The sequence below is a fragment of the Lycorma delicatula genome, chromosome 10 (genome assembly GCF_047948215.1).
Source record: "Lycorma delicatula isolate Av1 chromosome 10, ASM4794821v1, whole genome shotgun sequence".
Lineage (NCBI taxonomy): Eukaryota > Metazoa > Arthropoda > Insecta > Hemiptera > Fulgoridae > Lycorma > Lycorma delicatula.
Genome location: NC_134464.1, coordinates 101,300,179 through 101,323,811, shown reverse-complemented (window position 1 = coordinate 101,323,811; position 23,633 = coordinate 101,300,179).

Genomic DNA, 23,633 nt, shown 5'->3' with positions numbered 1-23,633 from the left:
AATAAATTTTGACGATGGAGTGGTTCCGAATCGCGTCAACAAGCGATAACAGAATGAAGTTAAGAAAGGTAAATTGTACTCAATATAGAAACTATAGTAATCTTAGCAGAAAAGATAACAGTAATTAATTTAATAACAACAAAAGGAATATTGATCGTTGTTAACAACTTAAAATAACCAATCACGAAAATAGGTACGTTTATTAATTAAAAGATATTGTTCATCCAGTGAGTTAAAAAACAGCGCGTTTACACCAAGAAATATATGGAATTATCATGACTAAAATAATACTTCAGATTATAATGTAGAAAATCGTCGAAATATGAGTGAGATGAAAACAAATCAAATTTCTCTTTTATCAAATAACGCATTTGGTTGAGTGTGTAAGTGATAACTGTATACTTCATGGACCTAAATAATTTAGTAACGTTACAGATGTATCCCTAATTTGATAAGTTAAAATTTTCATTTTTCTGAATGTTTATTTGTGGATCTGCTTATGACTGAAATATTGCTTTTTTGTTTGAAATGTAGGGTCAGCACCATTCATTACCACCATTTATCATATAACTACTTTCATAATAGCAACTGAACTGAAGATTTGATCATGAATTCTGAGAATTTAATTACACACTACTATCACTTTCGCATACGCAATCGATAGTTGATTAGCATTTTTTTTTGGTGAAATAGCGAAAATTTTCAAAAAAATGAAATGATTATAATTTCTTTTATAAAATAAAGATGCTCTTTTAAACAAGAAAGGCGAATTATTGAAAAATACAGGTTATAAATATGGTTATACGGGTTATTAAAATAAGGATTTGGCTATGAGTGAGGCACATCTCATCCTTGCACACGCTGTAATTGTGTATATATATATATATATATATATATAACTATGTATAACTGTGATTAAATATTATTAAAAAGTACAAATCCACCTTACCAGCAATTAATTTAGACTTCTCGAGATCTTTCAGTCCTTAAACCGTTGTCAGGAGATTAAAACATCATTATAAAATAAAATTAAAATTATAACCAGTCATGACTAATTGCTAGTTATCAGTATACAGATTGAAATTTACAATGTAATCTGATGGAATAAAATAAAATCAACGGGAACCAATTTTTGTAAAAAAAAGTCTGTAGTTTTGTAAGATGTGGAAAATGTGTCTTTTCATTTGTTTTTGTAGTATTTACTGTTTACAAACGAGTTTTCTTCTTTTTTACAGTGTATATATATATATATATATATATATATATATATATTGTTTTTCATCTATTTTTCATAACTTTTAATGTAGTGGTAGGTAGGTAAGTCTCATTAACTCTGTACTTATTTTTGTTTCGTTTTATTTTTATGTTTTAAAATAAAAAATACTTATAAAAAGTTCTAGTTGTTTTTCTCTGTTTTATAAGAAATTTTTCATGTTCATAAATTCTTATTTAAGTCTATTGTTATTTTGTTTTGTTAATTAACAACAAGGATTTATTCTTGGATTTAAGGACTTCACTTTAATTGTACATTCTTCAACTACAATGTAAAATTAAATTGAGGTTACGGTTAATTGTCAAATCTATTCACTACAATCCTAAAAAAAGCAATCTTATTTCCCATATCGAATATTGTGTTTTACATCGGATATCTTAAAAATTACTGATGTTACAGTTCTAGAACCAATTTTATCTTATTTCCAAGCTAACATTACATAAAGCACCACCAACTTTACTCCTTAATTTGGATCCCAAAAATTACAGTAGAGCTTCTTTTTACTAGAAGAGCTGAAATCCGGGTGAAATCTTTCGCTAGTTATAGCTCGAAAATAAGAATTTCCAGGCTTAAGTTAATGTGAACTATTTTCCTTATTTTCCCTGTTTCAACATGTCCTGAAAGTTTCTCCGTTTCTCGGGGGACACTCTATATGTACCGTAGAATTATTTTTATTATTCCTTTATAAGGACTAAAAATAATTCTGTATAACGTTTGGAATTTGTATATTTTTATTTTATAATATACAGATATATTATACGTACGAATTTATTTATTAATAATTTGTGAATGAAAATTAGAGTAAGAATCTCCAGTTTTAATTTTGGTTATTTTAGAAAAAACTGCAGGAAACTTGTAAAATTACAATATAGTCTTTCAGATTTATGGAAATCTATTAAATAATTTTTAAGCGTTTTCATATTGACAACATGATGTACTTGTCCCGGTGAGGGATCCCTTTTGGGGTTCCTCACTAAAGGCGAAGCGTAAAGACCGGAGTCTCGGTGGGGGGATCCCTTCGGGGACCTCTCATTTGAGACATGGCCGGACATGGAGCAGGGTAAAAAAAAGAAAAAACCATGATGTACTTTCTTTTAAATGTAATCCTAAAGATGTATACATGTTTATTATGCGTAAAAATAGTTTATTTTTAAATTCAAAATGTTTTTTTCTTGAAAGTAGATACGTGTTATATTACAACTTTTCTATTTTATATTACTTTTTACCAAAAATTTGAAATTATGCTTTCACTGAAATTTTATTTCCACAAAGGAATTTTAGTATTGTATATTCTCACGCACACTCGCACATTATACATGTGTTCTATGTTGTACGAATGATACTTTATTTGAATTATTATTTCTTTATATCTACATTTAGGGATTGTTTAAACAATTTATAATCTATAAAAAATGTTTGCTCATTAATTAGATTTTTTGTTTATTGTAAATGCAGTATTTTTCTATATTAGATATATTATAATAATTATAAGATATGTCTAAAATTTTCATAGAAGTATTTTGGTTATATGTGACATATAACCAACCTACGAGGTGTGTGAGAAAAGTAATGAGCTTGGTAACACTGCGAGCGATCTGTCAAGGCTGTGTCTACCGGTTTGTGCTAGACCGGTTTGTTCATCCCTTCTACATGCTCAGTTCTAGTTTCAACTCGTTCAGCCAACACATTATTTTTGACAGCGCCATCAGTGAAGTTGTGTTTTTGTTGTGTGTTACGAAAATGGAGCATCGGAATTTAGAGCGACGTTGTGCAATCAAATTTTTGTGTTAAACTTGGGGAATCCGCGAGTGTGACCTTTGAAAAGTTGAAACAGGCCTACGGGGAACATTGCTTACCAAGAGCACAAGTTTTCTGCCGGCACAAATCATTCTTGGTAGGCCGAGAACACGTTGAAGATCAACCTCGCTCAGGGAGACCTTCAACTTCAAAATCTGACGAAAACGTTGAACGTGTGAGGGTTCTTGTGAGATCAGACCGTCATTTAACAATAAGGATGATGAGTGAACAGTTATATTTTAAACTTTCACCGTACATCAAATTTTGACAAACAATTTGGACATGCGAAAGTTTGTGCGAAATTGGTGCCGAAAAACCTCACAACGGAACAGAAGGACAATCGAATAAACGTGTTCGTTGATCTTCTTGAGTGGACTGACAATGACCAATAATTCTTCAATCGTGTGATCACAGGTCACAATCCTGGATATTTGAGTACGATCCTGAAAGAAAGCGGCAAAGCGAAAAGTGGCACACTCCGTCATCTCCTAGACCAAAAAAATGTCGAATGAGCAAATCAAAGATCAAAACCATGCTGATTTGCTCTATTGACAGTAGGGCTATCGTGCATAACGAATTTGTTCTTCCAGGACAAACTGTCAACCAAGTATTTTACAAAGTCCTTGAAAGGCTTAGGAAAGTAGTTATTCGCGTGAGACCAGACATTGCAGACAAGTGGGTGATTCATAGTGACAATTCCCCATGTCACACGGTCATTTCCATCACGGAGTTTCTGACCTCAAAACGCATTCCTACGGTTCCTCAACCCCCCTATTCACCTGATTTGAGTCCTTTTGACTTTTTTCTTTTCCCGAAATTGAAACGTGTCTTAAAAGGAAGTTATTTTGGAACTCTGGAGAAAATTCAAAAGACTGTGACCGACCGGTTAAAAGTCCTACCAGTTGAAGCCTTCCAGCGCTGCTACCAGCAGTGGGAACAACGACTCCGCCAGTGTATAGCCGGTGTCTTTGAAGAGGATAATATTGTTGTTTGAAAAAAATAAAAACTTTGGTAAGTAAAAAGTCAGTCTCATTACTTTTCTCACACACCTCGTATGTTTAGCGAAGTTAGAATTTTCTGGTTTATTGTTTTATATGCGATCGATGTGTTCTTTTCAACGTAGAGAGAATTTAGGATTACTCATACCAATATATATATCATATTACAATCTTCACAACTGAAACTATATACCCCCTTGTTTATGAACATTAGCATCAAACTGAAAGCTCTTGAGAAGTTCCAAATTAATTGCTGGTAAAGTGAATTTATACTTTTTAATAATATTTAATAATTTATTATTATATCAGCAGTAACCATGATTGAGAAATTGATATTTAATTGTATCTAAAGTTACGTAGTCAACGGTTTACTATAAAACCAATTAAAAACTAATCGTTAAATTTTAATCTTAATTTCAAACTTTAATAATTTTACGATGACGTGCGGCAGCCGCCTGTAACCCACCGGGTTAGTCTAGTGGTTAACGCGTCTTCCCAAATCGGCTGATTTGGAAACCGAGAGTTCCAGCGTTCAAGTCCTAGTAAAGCCAGTTATTTTTACACGGATTTGAATACAAGATTGTGGATACCGGTGTTCTTTGGTGGTTGGGTTTTAATTAACCACACATCTCAGGAATGGTCGAACTGAGAATGTACAAGACTACACTTCATTTACACTCATACATATCATCCTCATTCATCCTCTGAAGAATTATCTAAACGGTAGTTACCGGAGGCTAAACAGGAAAAAGAAAAAGAAAGGTCAGTCTCCTGTAGCAAAATATTTTGCCAGGAATCTGCAATACTGCGTGTGCTGGATCGGTGCGAGGCTGGATGTTTCTCCTTTTGGGAAAGGTTCAAACAAGTGACCAGTTCGCGGTGTTTTACTTCCCGCCAATTACGTTACTGGAAGAATAACAACATATGTGTAAACAACATTAGCTGCTGAACCGGACTTCTATCACACACCACCGTTGTAATATCTCCATAAAAATATTTCATAATCATTATTTCTTTATTCTTTTGATCAGTTCCCCTTGTTCTCTTTTGCGTCTATATATATATATATATATATCGACGCGTGTACAGCTGTATTTTATATTTCATGAAGCAGTTATAGTTAAAAGTTTGCTCGTTTGAAGTTAATATTGTCTCTAATATTGTAAAGCTAAAAAGTTAATATTGTCTCACAACCGGTTTATTAAAATGCGTAATATTGAAGAACTCTTTAAAAAGCAACAACAAGAAGAAAATACCGCTACGTAAAGTGCAAAAAGTAAGTTAGGGAAACGCAATAACAGAGGAAAAAACGAATTGTTTGAGTGCGATCTGAACACAAAACGGGAGCTCTTCGAATAATTAAACAGTCCGGGTACTCCAGAATTAATCAGCAGCGACGAGGAAACCTGACAACCAGCTAGAAGACACAGTAAAAGTCACGTAAAGAAGATCTCATCCGACAGTAAAAAGGACAAGGAAATTAAACAGTGGGGGCTCATTGCTAAAATTATTGGGGGTTCTGCTCCAGAAATTTTTTTTCTAGGCCTGCTCGTGGTTAAAGTTTTCTTGGTTTCGTGGTTTAAAAGAACCGAAAAAATGAATCAAATAGAACTGCTGGACGCAGGATAATAATCTAATTCTACACTTTATCACATTCAAGAATGTGGTTTTTTTTTTTTTTTTTTTTTTTTTTTTTTTTTTCGTGTGTGTGTTCTGCTTCTTTTGTTGCAGATACCAGCAGCCACCGCAAGAGCAAATGGTTTCTTCACTGCGGCCACGCGGTCCCCCCAACCCCTTCTCAGACACACGTGTGTCTGAAGGTTAATAATTACGTGGAGTGAATAATTACTGTTTACTTCTCCCACAAAATCGCCGCCCCAAAACCGCGAATAGGTATCACCATTTGTAAGTTCCCTATTACCTTCCTTTCCTTTCAAGAAAGAAGAAAGAGGGAACGAGCCCAGCAGCCATCAGCCCAGCAGTCGCAAGCCCAGCAGCCACCTGCCCAGCAGCCACCTGCCCAGCAGCGACCTGCCCAGCAGCCACTGACAGCACAGAAGAGCGAAGAAACCTGCACTTTCCCCCGTCCAGCCCTTCGGGGCTTCGGGAATTACAAGGTTAATGGTATGTAACTTCGGTTACTACCAATTCTGGAAAGTGCAGGCCAAAGAAGAACGAAGAGGTCTTCGGGAGATGAAGAGGGAGAAGATGAAGAAGAAGGAAGACCAACCACTCGCCTGAACATCACGGACTGGAGTCCGGAACAGAGCCCAGCAGAGATGCGTCCTGAAGGGCAGCCATACCAGAAGCGGATGAAGAGCTTCTACACAACCTCTCCTTTTCAATACTTACAATCAGACAAAATAACCCAGCAATTGCGACTCCTCCGGAAAAGGGGACGCATTGCTCCCTCCTTATAGCTAGTGCCCCGTTGTGGCGTATTCCTGCTAGCCTATTAAAGAGTTAGCACCGAAAGGACTTCAGTGGACGGTCTGAAGGGGAATTACGTCGGGAGGACAGGCTTTATAAGCCTAGCCTTCCGCGGTCGGCCCATGAAATGGGTTCGATAACGCTGGTTCAACAACGGGTTGGAATGCAATTAAATCCGTCTTAAATTCACTAAAATAATAATAGACAAAAATTGAAAAATTAGATCCGAGATTAAAAATTAACCCTTTAAAAAACAAGCCCGATTAGAAAGATCCAGCAGCAAGGGACTCTGTCCAGGTTCTGCGATAAAGTAGGGAGTAATAGACTCCTGCCAACTTTGCATTCCATTCCATTCCAAGAATGTGGTAGACGGTTTTTAAGCAGACTTGTGCTTAATAATCGTATTAAGTTTAACCGAATGAAGAATAAAATGTCAATACAAATAATATTTTTAAGTATAATTAGATAATAACATAAAAAAATATCAGCTTAAAACACTATAGTCTAATGGTGCTTAATTTAAATCTTTATGTACACAAAAACAAATACATAATTGGTTTTTACTAATTACCTTCTCTTTCGCTCTTCCAGAAAGCTTTTGGAGAAATTTGGCAATCAAAGAGCCCTTGCTTTCTGCCATCTTCTGAAAACTACTGAAAAAACAACTAAACCGCTTTCATATTCCTTCCGCCGATTAAACTAGAAAAGGGAACGAACAAGGAACGTTCCATACACACGCGGAGTAAAAAAAAACCTACCAGCACGCCAGGGTCGGCATTGCGGGAGTGACGTTTCTTTTTCTCCATCACTGCCTCGCGTGGAGCTTCCTATGTGCGCATGCGCACAACAACCAAACACCACTCGCTGGAACTGTGAAGCGCACAGTTCCATACAAAGATTTTAGTATATTTTTCATAAACTGGGGGACGGCTACTGACATTAAGCTTAAAGATTATTTATTGTATAAGTATAAAGAAAGAATTAAAGAAATATTAAAGATAATATCAAGCGGAAATAGGGGGTGCTGCAGTTCCACAGAGCATATACGCGAGCAATGGAAATAGCGAAACTATAACCATTAAAAACCTCTGTACCGACGATAGAAACCGAACGGATGAAACGGATGACGATCGCCGAGTCTAAGATAAAAATCATACTGTCATCGTCTAGTTAGAAGTATCATCCTCATTTATCCTCTGAAGTAATACATTATGGTGGTTCCGGAGGCTAAACAGAAAAAAAGGGTATTTTACTAGTGGTTAAATTCGTCATCGTAAAATCAGCTGATTTACGAAGTCGAGAGTTCGAAGGTTTGAGTCCTTATAAAGGCAGTTGTTTTGTACTGATTTGAATACTAGATCGTGGATACCGTTATTCTTTGGTAGTTGGGTTTCAATTAACTATAAATGTCAGGAATGGTCGGTCTAAGACTGTGCAAGACTATACTTCATTTATATTCATACATATGTATCTGCGGTGGATCCGGAGGCTAAACAGAAAAAAAAGAGAGGCTGTTTTACAATAGCAGAAGAAGAGAAAAACTAATATCTGTGACAGATGTTTACATTCAATTTTAATATTGTACACAGAAGCAATATCGAAGTTTATTCGATTATTTTATTTTTTTATATAAAACAAACTCTATCAAAAATTTAACAAAAAATGTTTAATCACGTACCAGATAGGATAAATTTTTAGCTAGGAAATTTTTATTGTGAAAAATACTTTTTAGCGATGGAGATTGACAAAAAAAATTACTGGTCCGCAGTAGGAGGAGTATTAATAATGAAGAATTATCAGAGATTTCTAAATGTTCAGTCTTTCGAATTCTTATGTCTAGTTACAATAGCTTAATTTTTAATGGTTCCTTTAAATGTTTACGTCTTCTGATAATTGTTCACTAAAACGTTAATTTAATATTGTCTTTCACGATATATTTTTTCTAAAAAAAACATTTAACTAAGCCAAATTTAACTTGCTAATTTCTTAGATTTACATCCTTCGATGATTTTAATTAGCATCATACAAGCTAAACAAATTTATAGTGTCCTTTGGAATGTTTAGTTTTTTAACCTTACTTAAACGTAAACGATTTTATTTATTTAAGTACTTTATTTTATACGCATCACATTTTTATTTTTTGCTAATTTAATACTAAACTAAATGGTATATAAACTACATAAAGATGGGAAGAAAAAGAAGCAGGAAGGAAAAATAAAGTGACTGAAAGGAAAGTAAAACTAAGTGTGAATGGTATCTACATAATCTTTATAATACATAAAGAATTAGAAGATATTTTAATGGGAAACATTAATTTAGTAACGGTCGAGATAATTTTCTATTGCGATTTAATGCAACTTGCTGTTTTCTGAATGGTTTTATGTATACAGGTCATGTATACTGATAATGAAACAGTGGTTTTGCGATTTTTTACGATATTGAGTTAAGCCACTCAAGGATTAGTCAAAGGAATTAGGTCTTACGATTAATTTAAATTTATTCTGCGCACCCGTAGACACACACACCTGTAATGACTAAACCTGAATAACTTTCTTATTCATTCAGTTGGCTCAAAGAAAACTAGAAAGGAGCTATTATTTTTATTACGAGAAAAATCACAATGTAATTCTTTTAACATTTTATTATTTAATTTTGATAAAAGGATATACATTTGAGCTGCAAATAATTATAACATTCCAAGTAAAATACATCAATTATTCAAATTTACAATATTATAGATATGCCAAATAGATTTTTTCATCGTGAAATATCACTTTGATTATAATACGAAGTCTGTACAAAAAATAACCGAACTTTATTTTTTTTATCTTTATTTTTAATTTTACGTAGTGTTGGTCCTTGCCCCCTTCAAAATACTTCCTTATTCACACACTTTTCCCAGCGGAGTTTCCACGTTGCAAAGCAGTGGAAACTGCTTCATTTGAAATAGCCTTTAAGATCCGCGACGAATTTACTTTAACGTCATCTATTGATGACATTAAATCAAATTCGTAACGGATTATTTGCGACTGTTATCTCAAAACGGCTTCCTTTCACCGCTGACTTTATTTTTGTAAATAAGAAAAAATCGCAAGGAGCCAGGTTTGACAAGTAGGGAGCCTAAAGAATCAGATTTTTTCGCACAAAACTGACGAATTGATAAAGCCGAGTGTGCGTGCGCATTGTCGTGATGAAGGAACCATTATTTGTCTCGCCACAGCTCTGGTCTATTTTCGAAAATTTTTTCACGTAACCGTTGTAAAACACCTTGGTAGAATGCACGGTTCACTGTTTCACCTTGAGACAAGTTCTCAAAATGCACAATTCCATTAAAATGGAAAAAACAGAGAACATAGCTTTGACATTGGATCAAGGTTTTCTTGCAGCGTGGAGATCCTTTGCCAATCTATTGTGATGATTGATTTTTTGTCTCGATGTCGTAGCCGTAAATCCAGCTTTCGTCTTCCGTTGCGATCCTTTATATGAATGTTCCACCGTCATCGGCCATTCAAAAAGTTGCCGACAAACGTTAGCTCGATGTTCTTTCTGCTGTTCGGTCATCAAGCGAGAGACAAACTTTGCAGCAAACCCGATGTATGCTCAATTTTTCAACCAAAATATCATGGCATAAACCAATCAAGATGCTGAACTCTTCTGCAAGTTCTCTGAAAGTCAATCGGCGATTTGCTGGCATCGATCGTTGATTTTCTAAACGTGGGTGTTATCAGTTAAAGTCGATGGACTTCTTAGTCGAGGGTAATCTTCAATTGACTGACGACCACTTTTATATCGAGAAATCCATTCGTAACATTGCGTACGACCGACAGAATCATCTTCATAACCTAGTTTTCAAACTTAAAATGTTTCTATGAAAGTTTTCCCCAGTTTCACGAAAGATTTTACGTTGTATAGTTGCTCCCGAAAATTGCACGTTACAAAAATCGCTACCAACACTTAAACATGTTGCACTCAAATAACAATAACACATAAACTAAACGAGATATCAATATTCCAAGAACATGTAGTTACAGACGAGGATATGCGGAACACAATGCTGCCAACCGCATGTCACGAAATATTTCCGTGGCGCGTAATTAAAAATGTTCGGTGAAGACCTCGTAAAATAGTTAATTACACACCGGTGTTTCTCTACTTTCATTTTTCGTCCTAATGAAACAAGAGGATTAATAATTAAAAAGTTAAAATTTCCGTTTCTGCTAAAAATAAAAATAAGATGGCGTGGGTGGTTTCTCATCTCCTTATACTAATCATTTAGTTTCGAAAGTAGTAAGGCACAAAAATGATTATGTCATCGATTGGTTGCCATTTTGTATGACAGGAAATTATGCACCGAGCCTATTATAATGATGTACAAGTGTGAAGTAAGTTACAACACAAGGATTGGCGAGTGCCGTAAAAGTTATAGAGAGTTGCACACTGTATTTTTTATACGTCTGAGAAAATACTGAGATTATTGATTTAAATCAATGATAGAAATTTTTCATGGAATATTTAAAAAAAAAATTAAAAAAATACAATAAATCGGCTTCCGTGACGCGATTGGTAGCGTCTCGGCCTTTCATCCGGAGGTCCCGGGTTCGAATCCCGGTCAGGCATGGCATTTTCACACACGCTACAAATCATTCATCTCATCCTCTGAAGCAATACCTAACGGTGGTTCTGGAGTTTAAAAAAAAAATAATACATTTCTGTGACAATAGGTTATTAGTTGGTCATAAGTTCGGTTTTTTCTTTAATACAGTTTGGTGTTAAAGACATTTCTTCCACTGAATTCGACATAATTAACAATAGGATAAACAGTATAATACAGAAATTTAGTTACCAAACGGTGTACTTTCAATTTAATCTCTGCTTGCTAACTACTTCGGATTAAAATCAAAGTAAAGAACCAGATGAAGCATTAAACAATATCCGCTTCTAATAGGTTGAACGCCTGTATCATAATAAGCCTGATTATGATACAGCTTCTAGCCGCGTAATTCAAACGTTATAATACAGCCGTACAAGATAAATATATTAATTTTATTATTCATTTAATTTCTAAAATATAACTAAACAATCAATTGTTACTCTAATTTAACTTATAAATATTCAGTTTTGCTTTAAACTTAAAATATGGAAGAATTTTCCTGAATACATGAAAATTATATGTATACAAGCAATGTGGATTTAGTTCTTATAAACTATAAAATATAATATGACGTAGTTTTTAATTAAACATTAGTATTTTCATTAATAATAATTATTTCAATTTATTTAGTTTTTACGTTAAAAATGCCTTTTTAATAAGCGTGTAAGGCAACGCACTGTCATTTTCATTTTGACTTTTTGCATACCTGGATGTCCTTAAATTTATATTTAAAAAGATCTGGATACGTTTCTTGGAAAATAAGATTGTTCCTTCTTGCCAATTCCTTCTATTTCCTCAAAAAAAAAAAAAAAAACTATGCATATGAATATATAAATTATTTTATTAAGTCAAGAATAACTGTAAAGTTAAGATTTTTCTTACAAAGTTGTAGCAGAATTTCAGTCCATGTATTAAAGTGTATTTTCATAAAGTACTAATAAATTTTCTCTAAATTTTGTACTTCATTCTCTCTTACATTAAACTTCATTCTGATTACAATAAAAAACGAGTGGTTACATATTTAGCACATTCTCAACTCGCATAGAAACGTAAATTATTAACTTTATAAATTAAAATAGGATTAATTCAGAAAATAGCTAGAATAATAAACGGAATAAATCACGAAATATATTTTGTGAGATATTAATATTCAACTTTAAAGACATATAAAAGTAGAAATAATGAAAAAAACGTTTACTGATATGTTCCCCAAAAGTAAAGCCAGTTTTTTTTTTTACTAAATCCGTGTTTGAGATAAAAAAATTACAAAAGCTTTACCTTACGGGAACAAGTCTAATTTTTGTTATTCTATAAAACAATTTTTCTTTTTTAAAGTTTTATCCTGAGCTATTGTCTTGAAAGGAGGTTTTTTTGAGTAGTTAGACCAGTTACAAAGAAATTCAATGATGAAATAATATTTCAATCAAAATTATTACTAATTTTTCTTTTATAACCTTGTTTTCGGAGGTCATAAAATAAATTTCTACTTCTGGATTTCATTCATATTTCTGCTCTTATGTCAAATCGAGAGCTTTTTCGGATTTGAGAAAATTATAAGTGAAATGAAGTGCTATAAGAGAATGTTAAAAATCAGATGGATGGATAAGTGACAAATGAAGAGGTATTGCGGCAAATTGATGAAGAAAGAAGCATTTGGAAAAATATAGCTAAAAGAAGAGACAGCCTCATAAGCCACATATCATAGAATAGTCGCTTTAATATTGGAGGGACAGGTAGATGGGAAAATTTGTGCAGGCAGGTAACTTTTGGAATATGTAAAACAAATCTTTAAGGATACCGGTCTCGTGCGAGTGGTGGCTGTCGCTTTTCTTCCAGAGGTCCCAGGTTCGAATCTCGGTCAGGCATGGCATTTTCACACGTTACAAAACATTCATCTCATCCTCTGAAGCAATTCCTAACGGTGGTTCCGGAGGTTAAAAAAATAAAAAGTCGTTTAGAAGTAGGATGTAGGGGTTTTATAACAAAATCAAACGACTGGCATTAGATAGGCAATCTTGGATAGCTAGATCAAACCAATCACATGACTGAAGACAAAAAAGTGAAATTCCTGTAAATTAGAACTTATTATAATTAAGTTATTATATTTTTCAATAAATTATATGTTTGGATACAGCCGAATAATGAAGAGTTGATCTTATTTATCTTTAACAGATGCCTTTGTGTGTGTGTGTGTGTGTGTGTGTGTGTGCATGCGCGCGCGCTTTAAGTTCAATCACAGACGGATTTAAGTTTGTATATGCTCGAATACAGTGTGAGCTTAATACAACCAATCAAGCCTGTAAGAGATAAAGAAGTACGAATCTGTTTATCTCGATCATATAATCAGAATAATTTTCTGATTAAGGTTTTCAATTAATTCAAAAAAGACTTAAAGAAGACATTACTTTTATTAAAATAACAGAAACATAACTCATTTTTGATGTTCATTTTTCTGCGTTTAAACGCAGGTAAAAATTTCATTTTTATACGCGTTTAAATGAAGTTATTAATTTTATTCTGATCAGTTTTATCCAAATAGATTGTTACAGTGATCTAAATACTCGTAAATAAAATATAAATATAAATAGGATGTTCACAAATAAACGCATTATAGCAATTTATGAAAACTTCCAAAAAAATTTAATTCGGTATTCCATTAAATAAATATCTTTGAATTAAAGATATGATATTTTAAAGAATAATCTTGTGTAATTAATTCCTATTAAAATACTAAAAATACATGCCAAAGTTTATTATTCTGAGTAGTGATAAATAATACATTTAAGACGCTTCAGAATATATATAGAGTGTCCCGCAAAGAAACGGGGAAACTTTCAGGACATGTTATACTGGTGAAAATTATGAACAAAATTCATGTAAGCGTAGACCTGGAAATGCTTTGTTTTCGAGTTACGACTACCGAAAAATTTCACCAGGATTTCAGCTCATCTAATAAAATAAAGCCCTACGGTAATTTCTGATGATTAAGGTGTAAAGTTGATAGTTTCTTATGTAAGTTTAGCTGGAAAATAGGATAAAATAGGTCACAGAACTACATTTAAAGTACCTTTTAAGATATAACACAAAATTCGGTGTCGAAAAACAAGTTTTTTTTAGGTTTGTAGTAGAGCTTTGTTAAATTACTTATAAATGCAGATGATTTATTAAATTGTATTCAGTTTTTGTTAAAAATTGAATACAATTTCATTTTTGATCAGCTGTTAATATTGCCAATCTACATAATAAATGCTTTAAAATATTTCTAAAGTTACATACATTTCAATTTAGGTTTCTACGTAATTATTTCGTTAATTATAAATTTTGTTTCTTTCAAAATTAATTTCAGTAATTAGAATTTTGTATTTTTTTTTTTTTTTTTTGTCTTCAGTCATTTGACTGGTTTGATGCAGCTCTCCAAGATTCCCTATCTAGTGCTAGTCGTTTCATTTCAGTATACCCTCTACATCCTACATCCCTAACAATTTGTTTTACATATTCCAAACGTGGCCTTCCTACACAATTTTTCCCTTCTACCTGTCCTTCCAATATTAAAGCGACTATTCCAGGATGCCTTAGTATGTGGCCTATAAGTCTGTCTCTTCTTTTAACTATATTTTTCCAAATGCTTCTTTCTTCATCTATTTGCCGCAATACCTCTTCATTTGTCACTTTATCCACCCATCTGATTTTTAACATTCTCCTGTAGCACCACATTTCAAAAGCTTCTAATCTTTTCTTCTCAGATACTCCGATCGTCCAAGTTTCACTTCCATATAAAGCGACACTCCAAACATACACTTCCAAAAATCTTTTCCTGATATTTAAATTAATTTTTGATGTAAACAAATTATATTTCTTACTGAAGGCTCGTTTAGCTTGTGCTATTCGGCATTTTATATCGCTCCTGCTTCGTCCATCTTTAGTAATTTTACTTCCCAAATAACAAAATTCTTCTACCTCCATAATCTTTTCTCCTCCTATTTTCACATTCAGTGGTCCATCTTTGTTATTTCTACTACATTTCATTACTTTTGTTTTGTTCTTGTTTATTTTCATGCGATAGTTCTTGCGTAGGACTTCATCTATGCCGTTCATTGTTTCTTCTAAATCCTTTTTACTCTCGGCTAGAATTACTATATCATCAGCAAATCGTAGCATCTTTATCTTTTCACCTTGTACTGTTACTCCGAATCTAAATTGTTCTTTAACATCATTAACTGCTAGTTCCATGTAAAGATTAAAAAGTAACGGAGATAGGGAACATCCTTGTCGGACTCCCTTTCTTATTAGGGCTTCTTTCTTATGTTCTTCAATTGTTATTGTTGCTGTTTGGTTCCTGTACATGTTAGCAATTGTTCTTCTATCTCTGTATTTGAACCCTAATTTTTTTAAAATGCTGAACATTTTATTCCAGTCTACGTTATCGAATGCCTTTTCTAGGTCTATAAACGCCAAGTATGTTGGTTTGTTTTTCTTTAATTTTCCTTCTACTATTAATCTGAGGCCTAAAATTGCTTCCCTTGTCCCTTGTATTTAAAAAAATTTTGTATTTAAAAAGAATATTTATTAGGTACAGAAAGAATAATAAGATTTTCTGTCTATTTTCGTCTGTGTTTATTCAATAAAAAACCAATTTTTAAAAGGTCTTATTTATTTTTATTGGCTGTACTTACACTAATTTTCTCAGAATTAAATTCTACACAAGTTTTGTTGTTAAATCTTCCGCATATATTGATACTCTAACAAAGCATTTGCATTACAAAGCTAAAAACAAAATTGTTTTTCTTCACTGAGGTTTGTGTTTTACATCGGATATCTTAAAAATTACTGGAGTTACAGTTCTGGGACCTATTTTATCCTATTTCTCAGTTAAAATTATATGAGAAACCACTAACTTCTTAATTTTGGTCTCAAAAATTATAATAGGGCTTCATTTTATTAGAAAATCTGAAATCCGGGCGAAATATTTTGCTAGGCGTAAGTCGAAAACAAATCATTTTCAAATCTATATTTATATCAACTTTTTTCATTATTTTTACCATGTCCTGATATATTCGTCGATATATCCCGTCATATCGTCGTAATATATTAAAGTAATAATTTTTGAATTTAGCTTCGGTCATTTTCAAAAATTATGAAATCAGTTTAAAAAACTATGATGTCGTTGCATTCATATATTTATAGTTTAAAGTATTAATTTTTTTAAAGTATGTAAAGGTCAAGAAATATTCATTGCGACAAAAAATTTCAATTATAATAATTTATTATAAACTTTATTATTACATTGAAATTAGATAGTACAATAATTCTATAATTAGTTGTATATACGCATTAAAGAACCTACGTTAATATACACGCAAATTTTATGCACGGATGATTTTATCCTGTATGTTTCAACTGCGCATTTGCGTGAGTTTTTATACAGTCTATTCTTACATGTATATTGTATATTTATTTTTAAAGTATAGTAGCAAATTTCCATTTATTATGGTAGAAATTAAATACTGTGCGTAGCATTTAATCAAATTTAATAATCTTTACACAATAGTGACCGTTATTTCCTTACGCTAATTTAGTAGAATGTTTCGGAAATTTGTATATAACAGTGAAGGTCCTTCTTTTTCTTAAAATTATCCATTTTTAATGTTTAATTTCCGAATCGCCTTTTTTGAGAATTTCTCTTTTCTTTTGTTTTTAATTAAAAATTATCAAACTATAAATAAAGATTAATACTTTTTCCTTTCCTAAAGAAATTTATGAAATCTTAAAAAATTTTCCACAATTGGAAATTTTTTCTGTCGTAGAATCCTATGATAAAAACTTGTTTTTGTAAATTTGTGAATTTAATAATTAAACAAAAAATGTATGAATTGTTCTAAGATATTTGAATCTGAATTTTTTAAAGTTTTAGTCTCACAGGTTCAGAATTGTCATAATGATTTCGTATAAAAGCATCTACATATCTATTTATTATTAATATCATAATTTGCCAATTCATAAGTAAATATTGAACTGAAATTTTATTTTATTTACAGCAATCATACTTTTTACAGAATGAAAAAGATGATTGCTGTACGTAACAACAGTATATAAACTTGTCAGTATATTGCTCTGGCAGTTTGTTGTCTAGTTAACAACCTCTTCTAAAAACAAACAAAAAGAAATATGCATACGTTTTTTCAATATTTACGGAAAATACCTCTCCAAATTCACTAAAAGTTTATCCAACTTTTCTTCACTTCTTTATTAATGCATGGCTAACAATTTTTAAATGCCTCGGGAACTAAATCGATATTTTTTACTTTCCCGTCAAGCGCTATAGCAGAGCTGTAGCTCTAGAAGGGAAAGTATTTTAATCGGTTCAATTTGGGCATATGCGTTTTTTATTTTCACCGGATCTTGACGTTTTGACAACTAAGGAACCCAAAAAATCAAAAAACCGGATGGCAATTATCTGGGTGTAAATCTGTATGTACGTGTGCGTGCGCGCGTGAACGTGTGTACCGTTTTGGCCCTTAAGTCACCTTTTTTTTCCTGGACCGATTTTGATCAAACGTGGTCAGATTTCATTTATATATGGAGCATTGTTGCCTTTAAATTTTCAATTTATAAGATCAAGGGAGTAAGGTTTTAGAGCAAGGTCACCCTCAGTATCTTTAGATTTCGCCTTTAAAAGTCATATTTTTCTTAGGCACATTTTTTAACAATTAAAAAATAATAATATTTGCAAAAGAATTACAAAATCGCACTCCCATCCCAAAAATGTTCTAATCTACTGGTATATTGTGACGTCACAGAAGAGAGGTAGAATTATATTTTAAATGTAAAATATTAACTCGGTCTCGAACTCGATCGCCCGGTTGCTCGGTATCTGGTGCGTTAATCCTTGCAGATACACCAGTCTTCCGACTGTACAAGCGAAATTTGTTCTATACAAATTGTGAAATTACATTTGTTTAGCGAGTGCCACCGTCGTCGTACCGCCGCATCCGCACGAATTAAATACGTACTCGCGCGCGCGCTTTAGGTAGAATCATTTAATTAAATAAACGAAAAAAAAATTATATTTAAATAAAATGATAAATATTTTAAATTAAGTTGTATGTGTAAGCTGTGCATCAGAAACAACCCACAGTTGTAGTCACGCGGTTAAAGTTGTGTTCCTGGAAAGTCCTAAAACGGTGTTGACAGCTTTTTTTCTATTTAAGTCTTCATTTTTTAATCTCCGGGACCACCGTTAGGTATTGCTTCACAGGACGAGATGAATGAACATAACAAGTGAAAATGCCACGCCTGACCGGAATTCGAACCCGGAACCTCCAGTTGAAAGGCCGAGAGTAACCAGCACCACGGTGGTCGACTTTATTTAAGTCTGTTTAAACTTACAAACACCTCAAACTCTGAGTATGAAACGTTTTTGACATAATACAGAAATATATAACAATATCTGTTTTGGAAAAAAATTCTTTTGTCATGAATAGCATGTGGTGCGTGGTCTCAAAAGTCGATTTACGTAAAAAATTATTTAAAATAATGAATCGTTTTTCATTGTTATTAACTGAACGTGACCAAGTTCTTCTTACTGATATTTTTGTAAATTAATTAATTAAGAAAAAATCAGAACTTTTAAATATGCTAACACAACGGTTAGCCATCCATCGGTTGCTCTCGTGGTAAACACATCGTCGTAAATCAGCTGATTTCGAAGTCGAAGTTTTCAGGTTCAAATCGTAAAGTTAGTTAATTTTATTCGGATTTGAATACTTTCTTTCTTTGTTTCTATGTCTGTTTAGCCTCCGGAACCACCGTAATATATTACTGCTGAGGATGTATAAGAATGATATGCATATAAATGAAGTACAGTCTTAGGTCGACTACTCCTGAGATATGTGGTTAATTGAAACCCAACGACCAAAGAACACCAGTATCCACGATCTAGTATTCAAATCCGTGTAAAAGTAACTGCGGTTACTATTATTTGAACCATAGAACTCTCGTCTTCGAAAAGAATACTAGGTTGTGAATACCGGTGTTCTTTGGTCGTTGGGTTTCAATTAACCACATATCTCAGGAGTAGTTGAACTGAGTTTGTTCATTACTACTAATTTATCGGTACAGTTACATTACACTGATAGTCATTAATTTTTTTTGATGCGACTTTAAATAAAAGTATTAAAAAAAAGCTATAAATCCATGTTTTACGGCTTCCCCCGATAATATACTTCAAATTCAGTCTAAATCTTTCTCTTTACTCTCTATAGATGGGATTTGAGTATTTAACATTTAATTCATTACTTTTTATTCAGTTTATTTTAACTGTAATTGTATTTTCTATTTTTAAATTAAAAGAAACATAAGTTGTGAAGTACGTACAACGAAATAAAGTAATTGATATTATAAATTATTTATGGTTTATCGATAAAAATTTAACACGATAAGAACAAAAAGGTTTGTATATTTTTAAAGAAATTATCAGGAAATACATATATAGGAATTCATGATAATTTAAATGTAATAATAAATTTAATAAATTCAATTTTTATAAATAATGATTCCTTGAATGTAAGTGAAATATTAGGTACTGTTTTAAGAATGAGGTAATAGTTTTTATGTTGTAGTTAATAGATAAGATACAAATCTTTTTATGTTTGATAATAAAATATAATCCTATATATTTTATAAAACATTTAATATCTACAATTGTTTTTCAATAAATTATTTCTAAAAAGTTATTATTTGCAGTAAGGATATATAAATAAATAAATAAAACATGAAAATTCAAAGAAGGAACAAAAGTACTGTAATTACAGAACATTATTTAAGCTCAAACACGGATAAATTATCGCGGTATAATATTATAAAACGCTTATTTAAATAACTCTTATCATGTTAAATTAAGTTTTTAAAATCTGTAAAATATTGAATAAAAATTTATTTTTAGATATTTTTCTTTTATCACATATTTAAAGATGGAAATTTCCAAGGTAAATATTTATTTCCTATTCTATAAAGTTAAGAGGTAATAATATTTTTTGAATATTAAATTTACTTGTTACCAACGAACGAAAAGTCCGTTATTGAATTCAATATGTACGTGTGAACATTTTTTGCCTCGGATTTTGATTTTGATTTCGGATTCGGTTTAAACATCGTTAGAAGATTACAAAAATACATGAATAGCTGCAATCTGCCGGCTAATCTACATCAAAATGGCCACCAAATTAAAGTTTTGTAAAAATTATTACCGAAGTAACGGTGAAACCTATCGAGTTGTTTCAAACGCGCTAATGTAAAATTTATTAAAATGAATAAAATATATATAAAAATGGATATAAGCGTCAAGCGTAAGACCCCAAAATGATGGAAAAAATAACCTATTAATACTGAAAAAAGTATATATATGCCATAAAACTTCCAAAACACGAGGTAAATAAATTATATTAATTTAGCGTATTTCGGACCCCAGTAAAGATTTATTAAAACCATAAAAAAAACTCCATTTGCACCCCCTGCAGATATAAAAAAAAAAATTAACTTAAATTAAAAAAAAGTCTAACTTTTTAATTGCATAGATACTGAAAAGGAACCAATGTCATGTATAAGACTAAATTATGATTAACATAATGTGCGAGTACTGATTTATCGGCCACCAAATAATGGTCATGTAGCCTAAGGGAACTTTAAAATTTAAAAATAATTCCCTAAGATGTTACCTTAATATAGGTGTTGTTCTAATAACATTTAAAATATATAGAGTGATTCAAGAGGAAAGAGGGATTTGGAAACTGATTCTTGAACTTGAAAAGGAAACAAGTTCATAAATCATATGTCCGTAAACGCTTTGTTATCGAGTTACGGCTAGCGAAAAGTTTTGCCCAAATTACAGTTCCCCTGGTGAAATGAGATAATATTGAAATTTTTAAGGCGTTATATAGGGAGGAAATTTGATAGTTTCTTGGGTTCTTTTATTTAAAAAATCAAATAAAACAGGTCACAGAACTGTAGCTCCAGTAGTTTTCATGATATCCAACGTAAAAGAGAAATACTCGGTGATGAAAAACACTTTGTTTCGGTTTGAAGTATAATAATGTTGTTACATGACTAATAAATGCGTTAATTTTATTATCAAAACTAGTAGAGAATTTAACTCTGGGGAAATCTATGTAATAAAGTCTATAAAAAACAAATTTAAATTTTATCATTAAAAACAAAAGTGAATATAAAAATTATATGAATTTCTAAATATTAAAAACAGCTGTTTTTAGTACAATAAATTTATACCTTTAAAAAATTAAAATACTTTTAAGTTACTTTAATAATTCTACATAACTTCTTTTCGTGTCATTGTTCAAGGATGAAAGAGCCTATTAACTGGTTGTCAATAATGCAACACCAACTATTCAAATTTTGATAATAAAATTTACCCACTTATTAGTTAGTTGTTTAAAAACTTTATTGTACTACAAACCTAAAATAAGAGTTTTATGTTTTACATAGGATATCATATGTTTAAATATCATATCATAACATTTTTTAAATGTTCAGCATTTTAAAAAAAATAGGGTTCAAATACAGAGATAAAAGAACAATTACTAACATGTACAGGAACCAAAGAGCAACAGTAATAATTGAAGAACATAAGAAAGAAGCCGTAATAAGAAAGGGAGTCCGACAAGGATGTTCCCTATCTCCGTTACTTTTTAATCTTTACATGGAACTAGCAGTTAATGATGTTAAAGAACAATTTAGATTCGGAGTAACAGTACAAGGTGAAAAGATAAAGATGCTACGATTTATTGATGATATAGTAATTTTAGCCGAGAGTAAAAAGGATTTAGAAGGAACAATGAATGGCATAGATGAAGTCCTACGCAAGAACTATCGCATGAAAATAAACAAGAACAAAACAAAAGTAATGAAATGTAGTAGAAATAACAATGATGGACCACTGAATGTGGAAATAAGAGGAGAAAAGATTATGGAGGTAGAAGAATTTTGTTATTTGGGAAGTAGAATTACTAAAGATGGACGAAGCAGGAGCGGTATAAAATGCCGAATAGCACAAGCTAAACGACCCTTCAGTAAGAAATACAATTTGTTTACATCAAAAATTAATTTAAATGTCAGGAAAAGATTTTTGAAAGTGTATATTTGGAGTGTCGCTTTATATGGAAGTGAAACTTGGACGATCGGAGTATCTGAGAAGAAAAGGTTAGAAGCTTTTGAAATGTGGTGCTATTGGAGAATGTTAAAAATCAGATGGGTGGATAAAGTGACAAATGAAGAGGTACTGCGGCAAATAGATGAAGAAAGAAGCATTTGGAAAAATATAGTTAAAAGAAGAGACTGACTTATAGGCCACATACTAAGGCATCCTGGAATAGTCACTTTAATATTGGAAGGACAGGTAGAAGGGAAAAATTGCGTAGGCAGGCCACGTTTGGAATATGTAAAACAAATTGTTAGGGATGTAGAATGTAGAGGGTATACTGAAATGAAACGACTAGCACTAGATAGGGAATCTTTGGTGAGGGAATCAAACCAGTCAAATGACTGAAGACAAAAAAAGACAAAAAAAAATCATATAAACTACTGGAGTTACAGTTCTGAGACGTGTTTTATCCTTTCCCAGCTCAAATTACATAAGAAACCGCCAACTCTACTCCTTAATTTTGGTCGTAAAAATTACATTAGGGCTTCATTTTTAGAAGAGCTGAAATCTGAGCGAAATTTTTCGTTAGCCGTAACTCGAAAGCAAAGCGTTTCCAACCCTATGTATATGTAACCCACCGGGTTGGTCTAGTGGTGAACGCGTCTTCCCAAATCAGCTGATTTGGAAGTCGAGAGTTCCAGCGTTCAAGTTCGAGTAAAGCCAGTTAGTTATTTTTACTCGGATTTGAATACTAGATCGTGGATACCGGTGTTCTTTGGTGGTTGGATTTCAATTAACCATCCAAACCTCTCGCGAGTGGTTGACCTGAGCTGTAAACATCATTCATACATATCATCCTCATTCCTCCACTGAAGAATTATCTAAACGGTAGTTACCGAAGGCTAAACAGGAAAAAGAAAAACCCTATGTATATGTGACCTTTTTCATTATTTTCACCAGTAGAAAAGTTCTGAAAGTTTATCCGTTTCTTCGTGGGATACCTGTGTATAAATATATAATAACAAAATTCAAATTTGTTTGCATAAAAAAATTATTCTTTTATTCACGCCAAAGAAGTATAACCTCTTACGTACGTACATAAGTACACACGAGTTTTTTTAACTCTTTTTTTAATTTTAATATATTTATTTACTAATAATTATTAATCTTTCATTGTAAAAAAAAAATCTACGATGAATAATAATTCAATAACAAAAAAAAAGAAAAAATATCCGAAGTTTTTAATGAAATAAATTTTTATGTACTTTTCATTTTAAAAAAATGTGTAAATGTAATTTAATAGCCTTATAAGGGAGTGATCCGTTGCACACA